Here is a 14158-nt window from a genome sequence, read left to right on the forward strand (position 1 = left end):
AAGCCCAGCCTTGACAATTATTCTTGAGATTCAGGCTTGGGTCCTTGCACAAAGAAGCCACAGGAAAGCTGGTACCAAAAAGGAGAAGGCCATGTTCCAGCTAATCGTAACTCTGCCACCAAATGGGTGGCACAGTTTGATTTGCTGAATGCCTCTGAAGCAGCTACAGAGCAGAAAAATCCAAATCTCTCCAGGCAGCTCACTTTACAGGGGCTACTGGGAAAGTGTCTATTGCTATTGCTGTCTGTAAGGAGATGATACTCTGTTTTCTGCATAAGGTTGAATCATTGTTGGAAAATCAAACAAAATGAGAGATGCTGTTACATTGCCATTCCTGAAAGAAGAGTCTAAAAAAAAATTATATTGTACAGATTGTTTTATTGTGACATTTACTTGTAACAGCAGAAATATGTTGTTAAAAAAACCCCAAAATTCAGCCAGGGTGTTTTGGTACATTATGATTCATAACCTCAGGGCACTCCTGGGCTGCCAACACAATGATAATTATAAGAACCACCTAGTAACAAGGGAAAGTGCTCTTGAATTACATTATATGAATAAAATAGGAATATACAGATCATATGTTTTTTTTTAAACTATGTTGAGAAAGTTGATTGCCAATAAGAGGCAGATAAAAAGGAATGTAAACAAAGAAGTACTGAACTTAAAGTCAGAAAATCTGGAGTTATCACCTGGATTTGTCATTTATGAACTGCCTTTGGACAAACTAATCAGTCATCTTGAACCCCCAAATTGCAAATGGGCATAATGATGTCAACCTCGTTCACAGGCTGAATCAGCCAGGGTAAAGTGTCAATCATCTGTGCAGTGCAGTTAGGAGGGTGGGCTCAGGACCAGGCGGTCTGCTCAAACTCTGCTGCCACCACATATGGTTTAAGGAACTACTGGCAAGTTAATTACATGATGCCCCAGTTTCCTTACTGGTAAATGGGATGCTTGGTTCTGGGGTGAAAAGCATGGGTGTTGGAGCCAAATGCTTGAGTTTGAATTGATTATTTACTGCCTTCTGTGAGTTACTTAACTTCTCTGGGCCTCTGTCCCCTCATGTGTAAATAAGGATAAAACAGTATCTACTTCATGAGCTGTTGTTTAGATGACATGATTTAATTTGTTTAAGTGTTTCTGGGACAGTGCCTGGCACACAGTAAGCACTTAATAAATGTTAGCTATTATTATTCAGAAAAGAATGGGAAACGCTTGAATTAAAGCTGATTTTTGAATTTGAATAGGAGCTGAAAGGGAACCCAGATAAAACAATTAGTACGTTACTACAGTAGGAACATGGGGAGAATTTGGTCCTTGTTTCAGACTTTTTTTATTGCTGCTGCAATTTTTGTTTATATAATAAATCATAATCTAAGATGGGGAAAAAGTAACAAATCTGCCCTACATACCATTCCCTGGGGCACTGCTTACCCAGTGGCTGACTGATAAACTAATTTGTGTTGTCGTATTAATGGCTACTGATGGATTAATATGTTACTCCTCCAAGGTAACATATTTGAATTTAAACAGACACCTTATGCTGAGGCTGCCTGATGCCGGAATATCAGAGCCTTGGCACAGGCTGATGTGAGGAAAGTTTTGATTCAAAGGAAAGTTTGGGCACTGCTGCAGTCACCAAGTCATGGTATTTGAGAATCGCACCAAGGACAGCTCAATTCTGCAGGGCCCTGAGGCTGCCCACAGCCATTTCTTGTCTGATCAACGAAGCTGAAGGGAGACAAGAGAGCATTGTTCTAACACGTAAAAACGGAACTACTGCCCAGACTTCCTGGATTTGCCACTGCAGAAATCATACCCACCCTTTTTGCCCTAATTGCCTCTCTCCCCCTTCCGTATCCCCAAGAGAAAAGCCTCTTGCACAGAGTGACCCAAACTAAATTGCTCTGTCCACAAAATAAATATCACCCACTCCTTCGTGTCTACAAAGTTATGTCACAAATATTTAAATGATCAAAGGATGCTAGCTTAAGTACTCATTGAACTGATTACTGGAAATCAGTTTCCTGAAAGCATCCTGAATGTGTTCCACAACAAACAAATATTTATGGAGTGCCAGACATGGGGGACTGAGAGAGAAAAACAAATCTGATTTCTTATTTATTTGTTTGTTTGTTTGTTTATTTACTTATTGAAAGAGAGAGCATGAGTCAGGGAGGGGCAGAGAGAGAGGGAGCTCTCTGCTGTCAGTGCAGAGCCCAGCATAAGGCTTGAACCCATGAACTGTGAGATCGTGACCTGAGCCAAAACCAAGAGCTGGACGCTTAACTGACTGAGCCACCCAGACACCCCGAGAAAATCCGATTTCTTACACAGAGTTTTCATTCTGACAGGAGTTATTTCGGGAGTTTCTGAAAGCGGACTTGTTTGTGCCCATCATGAATTGGTTGCAGCCACCTGCATCCAGCAAACATGCTGGCTGTCCTTTCTTGTTCTGTATTCTGTTTCCTCACAGCTGTCACCCACTAATATTGTGGCTCAGAGAACCTACAATGTTGCCAGTTGCCTCACCTGGGAACCCCAGTGTACTTGCTAAGGACGTCCATTCCAGTTGCTTTTAAGATAATCCAGTCCTGAGGGGACCAGACTTGTTCTGAGTCCCATGCAAACTGATGAAGGAGGAAGATCTATTTGCTCCTTGACTATGACCTCCCTGAATAATCAGTGCCTTTAAAGCAGCTCTCCTTGTTTCTAGGTCTCATCTAAATGGATGAATACAATTCTGGCCAACCCTCTTGACTAAAACCTCATAAAGACAGGTCTGTGACAGTCAGTGTTCCACCCTTCCAATAATAGATAGTAAACTCAGGCCTAGGAGCCCCCTGGGGACTTCTTCTTTCCCTTGTCATTCTCCTCTCACTGCTTCTCTCTGAAGCAAACGCCTACATTCTCCAGTTACAAAGCAAAAATTTCCCATATATCTTAGTAAGGAATGACATGCTGAAAGGAATAATGTGGTCATGATGTCTTCAGTCACCCTAAATGTCTGTTATATCCTTAAAGAAACATGAAGGACTGGAGGTGAGAAAAACGAGGTCACTTCCACTAAGAGAACCCCAGCTCTGGCACTCAGGCAAAGGCTAAGTCTAGGGGTAGAAATGACAACTCCTCATTTCTGCCACAGGCCCACAGTGGCAACTGCTGGTGACACCATTGGGTGCTGGGAGCCTGTCCGTGCAAGGGAAGCATCTGTAAGCTTCCTGTCAAATGAATGAAAACTTTAGCACAATCCTGCAGGAAGTAACTTTCATTTTAAATGCTTTGAATGTTATTTATTTTTGAGAGAGAGAGAGAGAGAGAGAGAGAGTGTGTGTGTGAACACGAGCAAAATAGGGGCAGAGAGAGAGGGAGACAGAGTATCTGAAGCAGGCTCTGCACTGACAGCAGCGAGCCTGATGTGGGTCTCGAAGTCACAAACCATGAGATCATGACCTTAGCCGAAGTCGGAGGCCTAGCTGACTATTTTCAGGTGCCCCATTTTCAGTGTTTTAGGGAGCATGGTGATTCTGGGTCTTCTCTTTGGCTCTCAGCCCCAAACTCATGTTTTGGGCTATCAAGGCTGGGTCAGAAAATAATCTCAGGGACAGGCACTGTTCTGGGCCTAAAATCCTCTCCCCTCTTTGTCCAGTTTCTATCACTGGCCTGTGTGCCATTACAGCTCTATTCTGAGGATAAAGCCTTGTAAGGGAGACTTCAAAGTTCTCATAAACTGATCTTTTGACACTAGCTCCAGCAATCCTTTAGAAACATTGGGTGAAGGGGTGCCTGGGTGGCTCTGTTGGTTGAGCATCCAACTTGGGCTCAGGTCATGATCTCATCGTTCATGAGTTCAAGGCCCACATCGGGCTCTGTGCTGACAGCTTGGAGCCTAAAGCCTGCTTCAGATTCTGTGTCTCCCTCTCTGTCCCTCCCCTGCACATTCTCTCTCTCTCTCTCTCAAAAATAAATAAACATTTAAAAAGTTAAAAAAGAAAAAAGAAACATGGAGCAAATTCTACACTGGGACCTTTGGAGTAGTGGTGTTGAAACAATCATGTCAATCTAGTAAGGAGCTCTCTGACTCCATAAACACTCTCTCAGCCTGCTCTCTCTCCCCTCTATATATACCCCAAGCTAATTCTGTTAGAAGGGATGTCTTAAGAACTTTAGCCCTGAAGGAAATCACAGCTAATTACATGGTAAGAAGAAGGACTAGTACTTTGTAAATCTACTGGTTTGAAGAAAGAGGTTGATGAGGACACTGAAGGGGAAGCATAGAGTTCTTTTCTCTAAAATGTAGAAATGCTGGGGATAAATATTTATTATTTTTTTTAGCAGGCAGGGAAAGATTCAAGATTTCAAATTAAACTTTTTTATATGCCATTCTAGCAGGGGCAATTACCTTGACCGACATGACATTTAACGTATTTTAGGATGGATATGTTTGCCTTTCCTTTAAATATTTTCTCTCAGATTGAACAGATAGACAATCTTGGTAGTTCTAGTGAGCTGCATAAACATTTGCAGTTCTGAATTTAGAGGTAAACTTCATCCATTATAAAGAAAATCATTCCAATTAGCATAATGTCCTAGAAATTTCGCCTCAGGAATATACTCCACCTTTACTGATTTATCAACCTCTCAACATATTTTTGTGTTGTACTGGGAGTGCTCCCCCATGCTGGCATCGTTGTCTTTAGTTTATTTTATTTATTTCTACATGGCCTAAATAAATGCAGGATGTGCACATTTATTTAAAGAATACTCATTTTCATAAAAATGGGAAAAAGACAAAAATATTCAGGGCTATTCCTTTCTAGTTCTTGTATAGTTTAAACAATGCATTCTTTAGGTAGACTGCCTTGTTACTATGGCATTTGTAAATTCTGGAATTTTCCTGTGTGATGTACCTTCCCACTACTCTGTAATGGGTGGAGAATATTAGAAGAAATTCTTTTAGATAGGCAGGGAAAAAGAGAAAAAAGAAAAAAAAGACGAAGAAACCAGTAACAATAGCCAGTTATTCTGCTGTTTGAAACCAAGAGGAAGCCTGAAATCTTTAGAAGCAAAATCATATGCTTTTAAGAAATATTGTAAAATGTTTTTGCTTTCATCTCTAAAAGGTATCCATCTACAAGTTTTTCACTGCATATGACCCTGTTCATTTCTACTTTGCATTTAAGCCTTTGTTCATAGCTGTGGAAAATCAAGTCAAAATCAAAGGCTCTCAGGAGAGGACAGGAAAGATGAACGTGTGATATGTCAGGACAGCCACACCAAGAAACTTGGTGGTTCTGTTAATGAGCCACACGCTCTTACATCTCCCTGTCTTTCTACGGTGCTGCTTCCTCTCATGCACTACGTGTTTTTGCTGTTGTTTTCTAGACAATTCCTGCTTTTTTCCAAGACTCATCTCAGGCATTGGTTTACCGGAAAGTTTTTCCTGGCCTCCCCAGTCTGGCTAGGAGTCCTCCTCTGGGCTCTCCAGTGCCCTGTGCTTCCTCCATCGCAGCAGATTTCTGTGTTCTATGATGGCATCTGTTACCTTTCTGTTAGAGAGGCCCTTCTGTTATGATGGTCTGGCTGCTTTTCATCTCTGAGATGCCAGGCCTGGACCAGCGTCTGTCATGCATGATTTGAGTGGATTCAATGAATGTGGGCAAATGACCTCTTGATCTTAAAAGGGAGGAAGGAACAGAGTTAGGGCCGCACCTTTGAGTTCTGGAACATTTTTGTTGTTTTTGTTATGGTAACAGATCATAACAAAAAACTCTTTAGCTACTGTTTAGCATCTTTCCATGTTTAATACATAAATGCTGGGAATGAGAGGTCTCTTGATTTTCTCTTTTCCCGTTAAGGCTCAGGCATAGGGGAATGTTTGAGATAGTTCAGAGTGACATAGAGCAAAGAGCACAGTGTCGTCAGGAGGTGAGCTGGTGGGGTGTGAGTGGGAGCCTCAGAGACCTCTGAGGTTCTTGCGTGGAACTGATGCGAAGCTGGGGGAGCAATAGGCCTGTGTGGCTGGACAAGGGAGGCCCTGGAGAAGGCTGGTATGGGCTGCAGCGAGGGTTGGGTGGAAGGAGGCCCTGTGAGGCTGGCTCGCTCAGTGATAGAGAGCAGGTCCCACCAAACTGAAAGAATCCAGGTCGAGAGTTCTACCAGCAGTTGCAGATGCAAGAAGGTGAGCCCCCGTCAGAGTGTGAGAGCCAGCGCAAGCCCGAGGACAAGCATGAGGTCAGTGGTCCCTTTTACTACCTCTCTCCAGCCCTGCCAGCCTGGTCATTCACACCAAACCTCCTCCTGTAGACTACATATCATCCTGGGGAAAGAAACTGGGAAGTGGAAACTGTCTGAGAAATCAAATATATTTACTTAGAATATACTTAAAATTACCTAAACAGGCTCTTTATAATATTAGTTTAGACTAAAGTTTAAATTGGATAGGAATAAAAGTTATTAGCATTATACTTTTTACTAACAGCTTGGGGCTTTAGATAAACATCAACTTAGTTAAAAAAGTATACATCTCTCCAAATCCAACTTAGGGTATCAGTGAATTTTGTAAACTTGTTGCGCATTTATCCTTAATTTAATTGAAAGCTGTTACAATGATGCAGGACTTCTCTTTTGCTATCTAAAACCTAATTTGGTGCCCTACAGGTAATTTCTGCTCCATGAACACTGATTTGATATTCGACATTAGGTAACACAGACTATACATGTAACAAAACAACCTAATATTTCCTGAAGGTCTTATTCGTTTGCTTGCAAATGGAGTGATCAGATCCATATGAGCTTTGTGCAGTTATGGTTACCAACATCTTCCCTGTACACCTGAGAGAGTGAAGGTAAAAGAAATATGGTAGCATCTTTAAAGTCTACAAAACTTTTGCTTACACCAACAAAGTAATGAGTAGAATGGTGTCAGTTACCTCGATTATTCAGAAAAGCTGTTATTTTGGTCAATTTATACATAATTTCCTCTTAAAAAACATGCACGTTTGCCTAAATGGGCAACAGCTGTCTTCGTCCCACCTGTGCCCCATTGAAAATTTCATGGACTTATTATACCAGTGCAATTTCCCCTAGACAATGCATATTCCTATTTTTTTACTGAAATTCTCCAAAAGCAAAATGAAGAGTAAATGGGAGAAGGGAGAATAAATGTGTTTTCAGGAGACCTAAGTTAAATTATTCTGCTCATCATTTCCTTCCTCATTTACAAAAGCAAAGCGAAATAGAAAATTGAAGCAATTATGATTGAGGCTCTCTGTCTCGGGCCCTCATGTCTTCCCAAAATGATATGACCAGAATTCTTTGTTTAGAATCCTTTAGGCTTCTGTGATTTCTCTAAGCTCTGTCAGAAGCACAGTTTTGACTTCTCTAGATGCAAAGCCTCTAACTGAGAACTACAGTATTTCATTTGAAATTCTGGATGAGAAGGGGTGAAAAGGTCTTGGTTTCAACACCTTGTGTGTTTCTGGATTACTTCTCAGGAATAAACTTTTCAGAGCTCTTTAAAGGGTTCTTGAATTCTAGGATCCAGGGCTGTGCATGAGCTGGTACCATGCAACTCAGGAAAACGCTGAACGGTCAGTATAGACTCTGATCCCAAATACTATTGTCTATTTATATCATGCTTTGGAATTTATAAAACGCTTTGTCCTGTTAGTCACACCTATCTTCCAGCTCTGTATGTGATTCAATCTCCCCTCCTGCTAACTTCCCAGGAGCTGTGTCTTCTATACTTTTAGAAGTGCTCCAAATTAGAGCATATCTTTTCCTTTGGTATCTTCATGTTTTCACATATCCTGTTTCCCCATCAATTATGCGCCATGTGAACTATTCCTGATCTTTCAAGACTCATTTCAGGAATCATCTTTTCCATGATGTTTTCCTGACCTTGCCTTCCCTACCTGCCCACTCTGGAGAAATGGGACACATTTCTTCCTTTTCTCTCCCCTAGTATTCAATAACTCCTATGGCATCAACCCGTCACACTGGGTGTGCACGTGTTTACTTTTCTGTACCTCCACTCTAGACACTGGATTCCTTCAGGGAAATAGTTTCACCTCATTCATATCTGCATGCCAATATCCAGCAACAGTGCCTGGTACATGGTAGATTGTATCATGAAGGATTTTTTTTTTGAAGTAATATATGAGATAGGCAGGATAAATCTTCACATCCTTACTTTCACACTAAGAATTGGAGACGTGACAACATAAAAGATGTCCACACAGGTATAAAGCTGACAAAGGGAGAAGTGAGAACTTGGATTCTAGTAACCTGACTCCAAGGAGAATGGTTTTTCCACCTGGGGTGTTTGCCCATTGGAGGAAGTCATGTCTTTCCTGATTCCATTTTTCTGAAAGTAAAAGAGGTATACCTTTTCACAGATCTCTGCTAATTAGACACTACAAATGGGAAACAGCACATGCAGAGGTTAAGAGCATCGATTCCGGAGCTAAAATGCCTGTGCTCAAATCTCAGCTCTCTCAGCTCCTGCCAGTTGTCTAACTTTTCTGTGCAGCACATGCAAAATGAAGATAATAGTATTCATCTCCCATAGAGTCAGAAAAGTTAAAGAAGTTAATTATGTAAATCATTAGAACAGCACCCAGCATATCAAGTGCTCTGTGCATTTGCTATCATTTTAGTACCATATATATATATATATATATATATATATATATATATATATATAGTACCATATATATATATAGTACCATATATATATATAGTACCATATATATATATAGTACCATATATATATATAGTACCATATATATATATATATAGTACCATATATATATATATATGGTACTAAAAATGGGAAAATAATGAATTCCTTGGTAAATGTGAAGTTTGGCAGGTGAAATATTTCAAATCAAGGAGCAAAGTAATAAAAGTATCCTTAGTGGTGAAAAGATTGAGAATCATTGGATGTGCTGTTTGTCCTTTTGGCTGAACTTTAAAGATCATCAAGAAAAATCAAATACTTCAGGCAGTATACAAACAGAAAATGTCTCCTTTCCAGGGAGGCTACTGATGGAGAGGTACAAGCAGATTTTCTAGTTGCTGGGAGCAATTTGGGAAAGAAATAATATAAGCAGACATCATTTCAAGTAAATACTCCCTTTACAATAGTCACCGAAAAGCTATTAAACATGCCTCCGGATCAAAATTTACAACAGAACCACAGATAAGATTCACAGCATTTTGGTTTGGAAGGGGCCTCCTGTGGTTGCACAGGGGATATCTAGAGAACTCTCATTTTGCAGCACTATGTCTTATTTAAGTGATATTACGCATGCTAAGGACTGCTTTGAAATGCAGTAGAAATAAAGCATAAGGGTGATACAATAAAATTCAAATAAACTGCAATAATATGCCAGTTTCGGGACTCACCAGTACATCTTGGAGTCGCACTGGTAAAATAACATGTCTGGATTAGACAATTAAGTCAAGGTCCTCATTAGAGAATGTGGAAATACATAAAGGGAGTGCTAATATTGAATGACACTAAATGGGGCGTTACTAAGTCCTGTTGTGTGTTTGTGGAATCCCTGAGTGAAAAATAATAATAAAGCAAGTATCCCTAGGATCAAGAAAGAAATTGAGAATGCCTATTGCTGACAGTTAAAAGGCAGCATGGACGAAGAGAAACAGCATCTGACTTAAGTCAGAAAATTTGGTTCTTGTCTCAGTTCTGTTTGTTCTTAGCAACACGATTTTAAAAGTTAGGTGATCTCTGAATTCTGGTCTGTAAATTGGGGGTTATAACACCTGTCAGATGAAGCAATGGATGTGAGAGCACTTCTGAAACTTTGAAGTGTCAACTTCAAGTTGCTCCCAAAGACAATTTTTAAAGCAAACTCCATAACTACATATTTCCCATACACAGAGCCTACATTTCTTATTTCAAGGAAGATTGAAAATGGGCTGCTTATTTGCATAAAAGGGATAAAGTTAAAAAAAAAAAAGTAATGGAGCTAGGAACAAAATGGTTAGTGTTTAACAAGTGAGCAAAAACAATTGTCTTTTGTTTTTCCTTAAAATGTATCCTGGGAGGCTATATAATTGAAAATTTCTGATTCTCAAATGAGCACAGACCATAATTTTTGAAGAGGCTTTGCTTAGCATGAGTTCTTGGGATTGCTCTCTTCAGACCTTAAGGGAAAATTGAATGGAGGGCTTAGGGTTCCATTAGGAGGCAATTTTCCTCTGGCTGAGTAACTCAGGATCATACCAGCTGTGACAGGAAAAACCTTGCCAACCACCCCCGCGGCATGGTGAGAGGATAACCTGAGCTGTGGGGATTGTTTTCAAGTCACTGTGCCCCTAACTCAGGCAGGAATGGGGCCAACAAACATGCAATCTGAGTGAGACGGTAGTTATTTTTTATCCAGAAGCAGTAAGACTGAATCCCTAACTCACGAGTTCTGTTGGACAGATGGTATGTTGGGGGGTGGGGTGGGGTAAGAAATGGTCGACAGGTCCTTAATGTAAACTACAGATTTTGCTAATTCAGAGTATTACCAATGCAGAATGCATGAGTAATTAACCACATGGGTTTACCGCATTTTCATAAACTCTGAAACTTTTGGAAAGATAGTGGGCTAAAAGCAAATTTGTAAACTTTCACATATTAATTTAATAAATTGACCAAAGAGATAGGAAAGAAAATGCCTGCAGTACTGAAACTAAAGATACTGCCAATTACAAACATTTCAAGACCGTTTGTCAGATATAATTGTTTAGAACACTTTCAAAGATGATGCCTAGATGCAGAGCACAACTTACCTTTCTTGGTGAATGCAGTTGGCTCCCTGCCCTTCACTGAGTGTGTGCAACTTTCCTCCGGTTGCCGTCAGCCTTGGTTGCTATGGACTCAGCCTGTCCATCCAAATCTCTCCAGACTTTTCAGGATAGCCAGCAACCAAAGACTGATCAGTACAGGGGCAAAAGACTGGGCCTCTTGCCTAAAGTTGGAATCAGTTCTGAGGTGCAGCTTTTGCTCCAAAGATTCCTAAGGGAATAAAATTAAAGTTACTCTCCAGCTGAGAGACCATATCTTGCTTAGCTTTCTTCCTTTCTCTCTCCTGCTTTCCTCATTTTTTTTTCCCTGAAAACATACACTAAAATGCTTTATAATCCCCTTGTAAGTCTCTGCTTCTAGGGAACTAGATGTTTCAAAGATAGCTTATGAGTTCATTGTGGAAAGCAGGTGGAAAAATTTCTGGAAAATTCTACCAATATCTCCTAATTGGGACGGTACAGGCATCGGAGATATGAATAGGCTATGGGGAGGATTGAGAAAATCCATTTGGGGGTTTTCCCCCCTTGACCTAGATCTATTAGATTCCAAGGTAACAATGACTCAGTCAAAATAATTTGTTTTCGTCTGAAATGTTTTTTCCAATAGCAATGTTCTGATTTGAGAAGGAAACCCACCATAGTATTTATCTATTGTTGCAAAACGAATCATCACAAATGTAGTGACATTAAACAATGTACATTCTGTGGGCCAGGAATCTGAGCATGGCTCACCTGGGTCTTCTGCTTCCGGGTCTTTCACAAACATCAATCAAGGTTTTGTCTAGTCCTATACGGTCTCACCTGCGGCTCGACTGGAGAAGGATCCATTTCCAAGCTCATGTGGTTGTAACAATATTCAGTTCCTTGCAGACTCCCAGACTGAGGCCCTCAGCTCTTCACTGTCAGTTCCTTGCCACATTGGCCTCTCTAGATGACAGCGCACTTCATCGAAGGCAGTGGGAGTCTGTTAACAAGAGAAAAGTTACACTCTAATATAATGTAATCACATGCATGACACCCCTTCGTTTTTGCAAGTCATGGATCCTATTAGAAGCAAGTCATGGATCCTACTCACAGTCAAGGGAAGAGGATGATGCTGGGCAAAAATACCAGGAGATAGGGGCCATTAGGGGCCCTATTTAGAGTCTGCTTGCTGTCACATCTACTAATTCAGATTGAAGTCTGGAAACAAGGATGAGTCATTGGAAGGATAGGGGAATATCTACTTAAATAGTCATTTAATATTTTAATTTTTATCTTAGAGAGGGAGAGAGAGAGAGAGAGAGAGAGAGAGAATGAGTGGGGGAGAGAGACAGAGAGGGAGAGAGCGAGAGAGAATCCCAAGCAGACTCCACACTGTGGAACCTGATGCAGGGCTTAATATCACTATCCCAGGATCATGGCCTGAGCAGAAATCAAGAGTTGGATGCTCAGTTGCTTGAGCCATCCAGGCACCCCTCATTTAACATTTTTATGTCATTAATAGTAAAAGTATTAATTAAGAAGAAAACATGTAGTTTTATCACATAGAAAGAAATCTGATGGGGTTCCACACCCACACCCTTGACTGTATGGCCAGCTGAATTAGAAGTGAAAGAGAACCAAGTGCCCCCCCCCCCCCCCCCCCCCCCCCAATTCTCCAAACCTAGCTGAGTTGGCCTTTATGCAATGGATTTCAACAGATGTAGAGAAAGTACTTTTTGGAAAGATAATATTTTGGCTATACCTTCCTATAGTATTAACTTCTTTCCCATGCTCTTAAAATCACTGAATGATTTAAGGTGACAACATTAACATACAGGATCATCCTCTAGCTTACTTTCTAGGAGTATACTTTTCAAGATGTTAGGAAAAAAACCAAGAAAGTTGAGCCAACAGAAACCCTCCTGCTCTCAACCCATTATACTAAACTGGCAACCCTTATTCTATGCATACAGTGGGATTAACACACTCTAAACCAGTGTGAAAAATTTAGTTGAAGAGCATATATTTAAAGACTTACCCAAGAAAACAAAATCAAATTTTAGGTGCTATCTATTTTGGACTAATATTCAGTATAACATGGGGTCTGAAATGAACATGAGTGTTATGTTAAATAATGAGCCATAGAGATTCTTGTTAAAGAAGTAGATTTAATAAAAGTAATATTACTAAAAAAAAAAAGTAATATTACTATTAAAGCCTTCCAAGTAGTAAAGAGAAAAATCATCACTGCAGAAAATGGGATCATTAAGACATAGTTGAGAAAATTACCTACAACATGAACCAAAGAAAAGCTATAAGATTTTTATAAAGGTTATAACAAAAAAGATTAAAGAGGGGCACCTGGGTGGCTCAGTTGGCTAAGTGTCCAACTCTTGACTTGGGCTCAGGTCATGATCTCGCAGTTTGTGCGATTGAGCCCCATGTTGAGTTCTGTGCTGACAGCGCTGAGCCTGCTTGGGATTCTCTCTCTCTCTCCCTCTCCCTGCTTCTCCCCTCGCTCATGTGTGTGCACTCTATTTCTCTCTCTCTCTCTCTCTCTCTCTCTCTCGCTCTCTCTCTCAAAAGAAAAAAAAAAGATTAAAGAGAAGAATGAGATATTGGTGTTTCAATGTGCATATACTTTGTGTTCCTAGGAAAGGGAATAGAATAGAGAAGAAATGAAAATAAAACACAGTAGAAATTAAATATAAAAGAAATGTCCTGAATTGAGGGTAGACCTTAATCTCTCTACCTACAGGGTTCTCCATGTGTCAGGCAAAATTAATGAAAAGCAACCAACACTGAGCTCTCTTCTGATGAGGTTACTATATTTCAAAAACTAAAAAGGATTGTACAAGTATGTAGAAGGGGCAGAAACACATTTTATAAAAGGGAAAACAAACTTATGGTTGCTTCTCAGTCACAAAAGATATTAGAAAGAGTAGAACAAGACTTCAAAACAAATTAAAAACTTCTATTTCAGAGAGTTTTTCTTCAATGTAAAAGCAATAGAAGTTATCACTATAACTTCAAGCATGGAAAGAAAAAACGTTCTGAAGACACTCTAACCTAGGGGGAAATAAAAATAATGAATTTATAAGTGTGTGGGGGGAATATAATAAACAGTTATTAGCTTTGAATCCATTGCAGCCAAAAACTACATCTAAATATGTGGCCTTACAGACATGTACAAAGATCTGCATACTAGTAGGTTCACATGCTATTTTATTTTTATTTATTTTATTTGTTTTTTATTTGAGAGAGAGAGAGAGAGAGAGAGAGAGAGAGAGAATCTTAAGCAGGCTCCATGTGGGGCTGGATCCTGGGAGCATGACTTGAGCTGAAACCAAGACTTAGATGCTCAACAGAC

The 14158-nt window shown here is 40.1% G+C and overlaps 1 long non-coding RNA gene across 2 annotated transcripts in view; it reads right to left on the reverse strand.

Moving 5' to 3' along the window:
- LOC122204794 overlaps nucleotides 1–11775 on the reverse strand; it is a 106392-nt gene extending 94617 nt beyond the window's left edge. For both annotated transcript variants that reach the window (XR_006195786.1, XR_006195785.1), the window contains exons 1-2: nucleotides 11557–11775; nucleotides 10810–11035 (exon numbers count right to left, since the gene is read on the reverse strand). This is a non-coding gene — a long non-coding RNA (uncharacterized LOC122204794). The remainder of the gene's footprint in view (nucleotides 1–10809; nucleotides 11036–11556) is intronic.
- Nucleotides 11776–14158: the final 2383 nt, after the last annotated feature.

This window comes from Panthera leo, chromosome D4 (assembly GCF_018350215.1).
Source record: "Panthera leo isolate Ple1 chromosome D4, P.leo_Ple1_pat1.1, whole genome shotgun sequence".
Lineage (NCBI taxonomy): Eukaryota > Metazoa > Chordata > Mammalia > Carnivora > Felidae > Panthera > Panthera leo.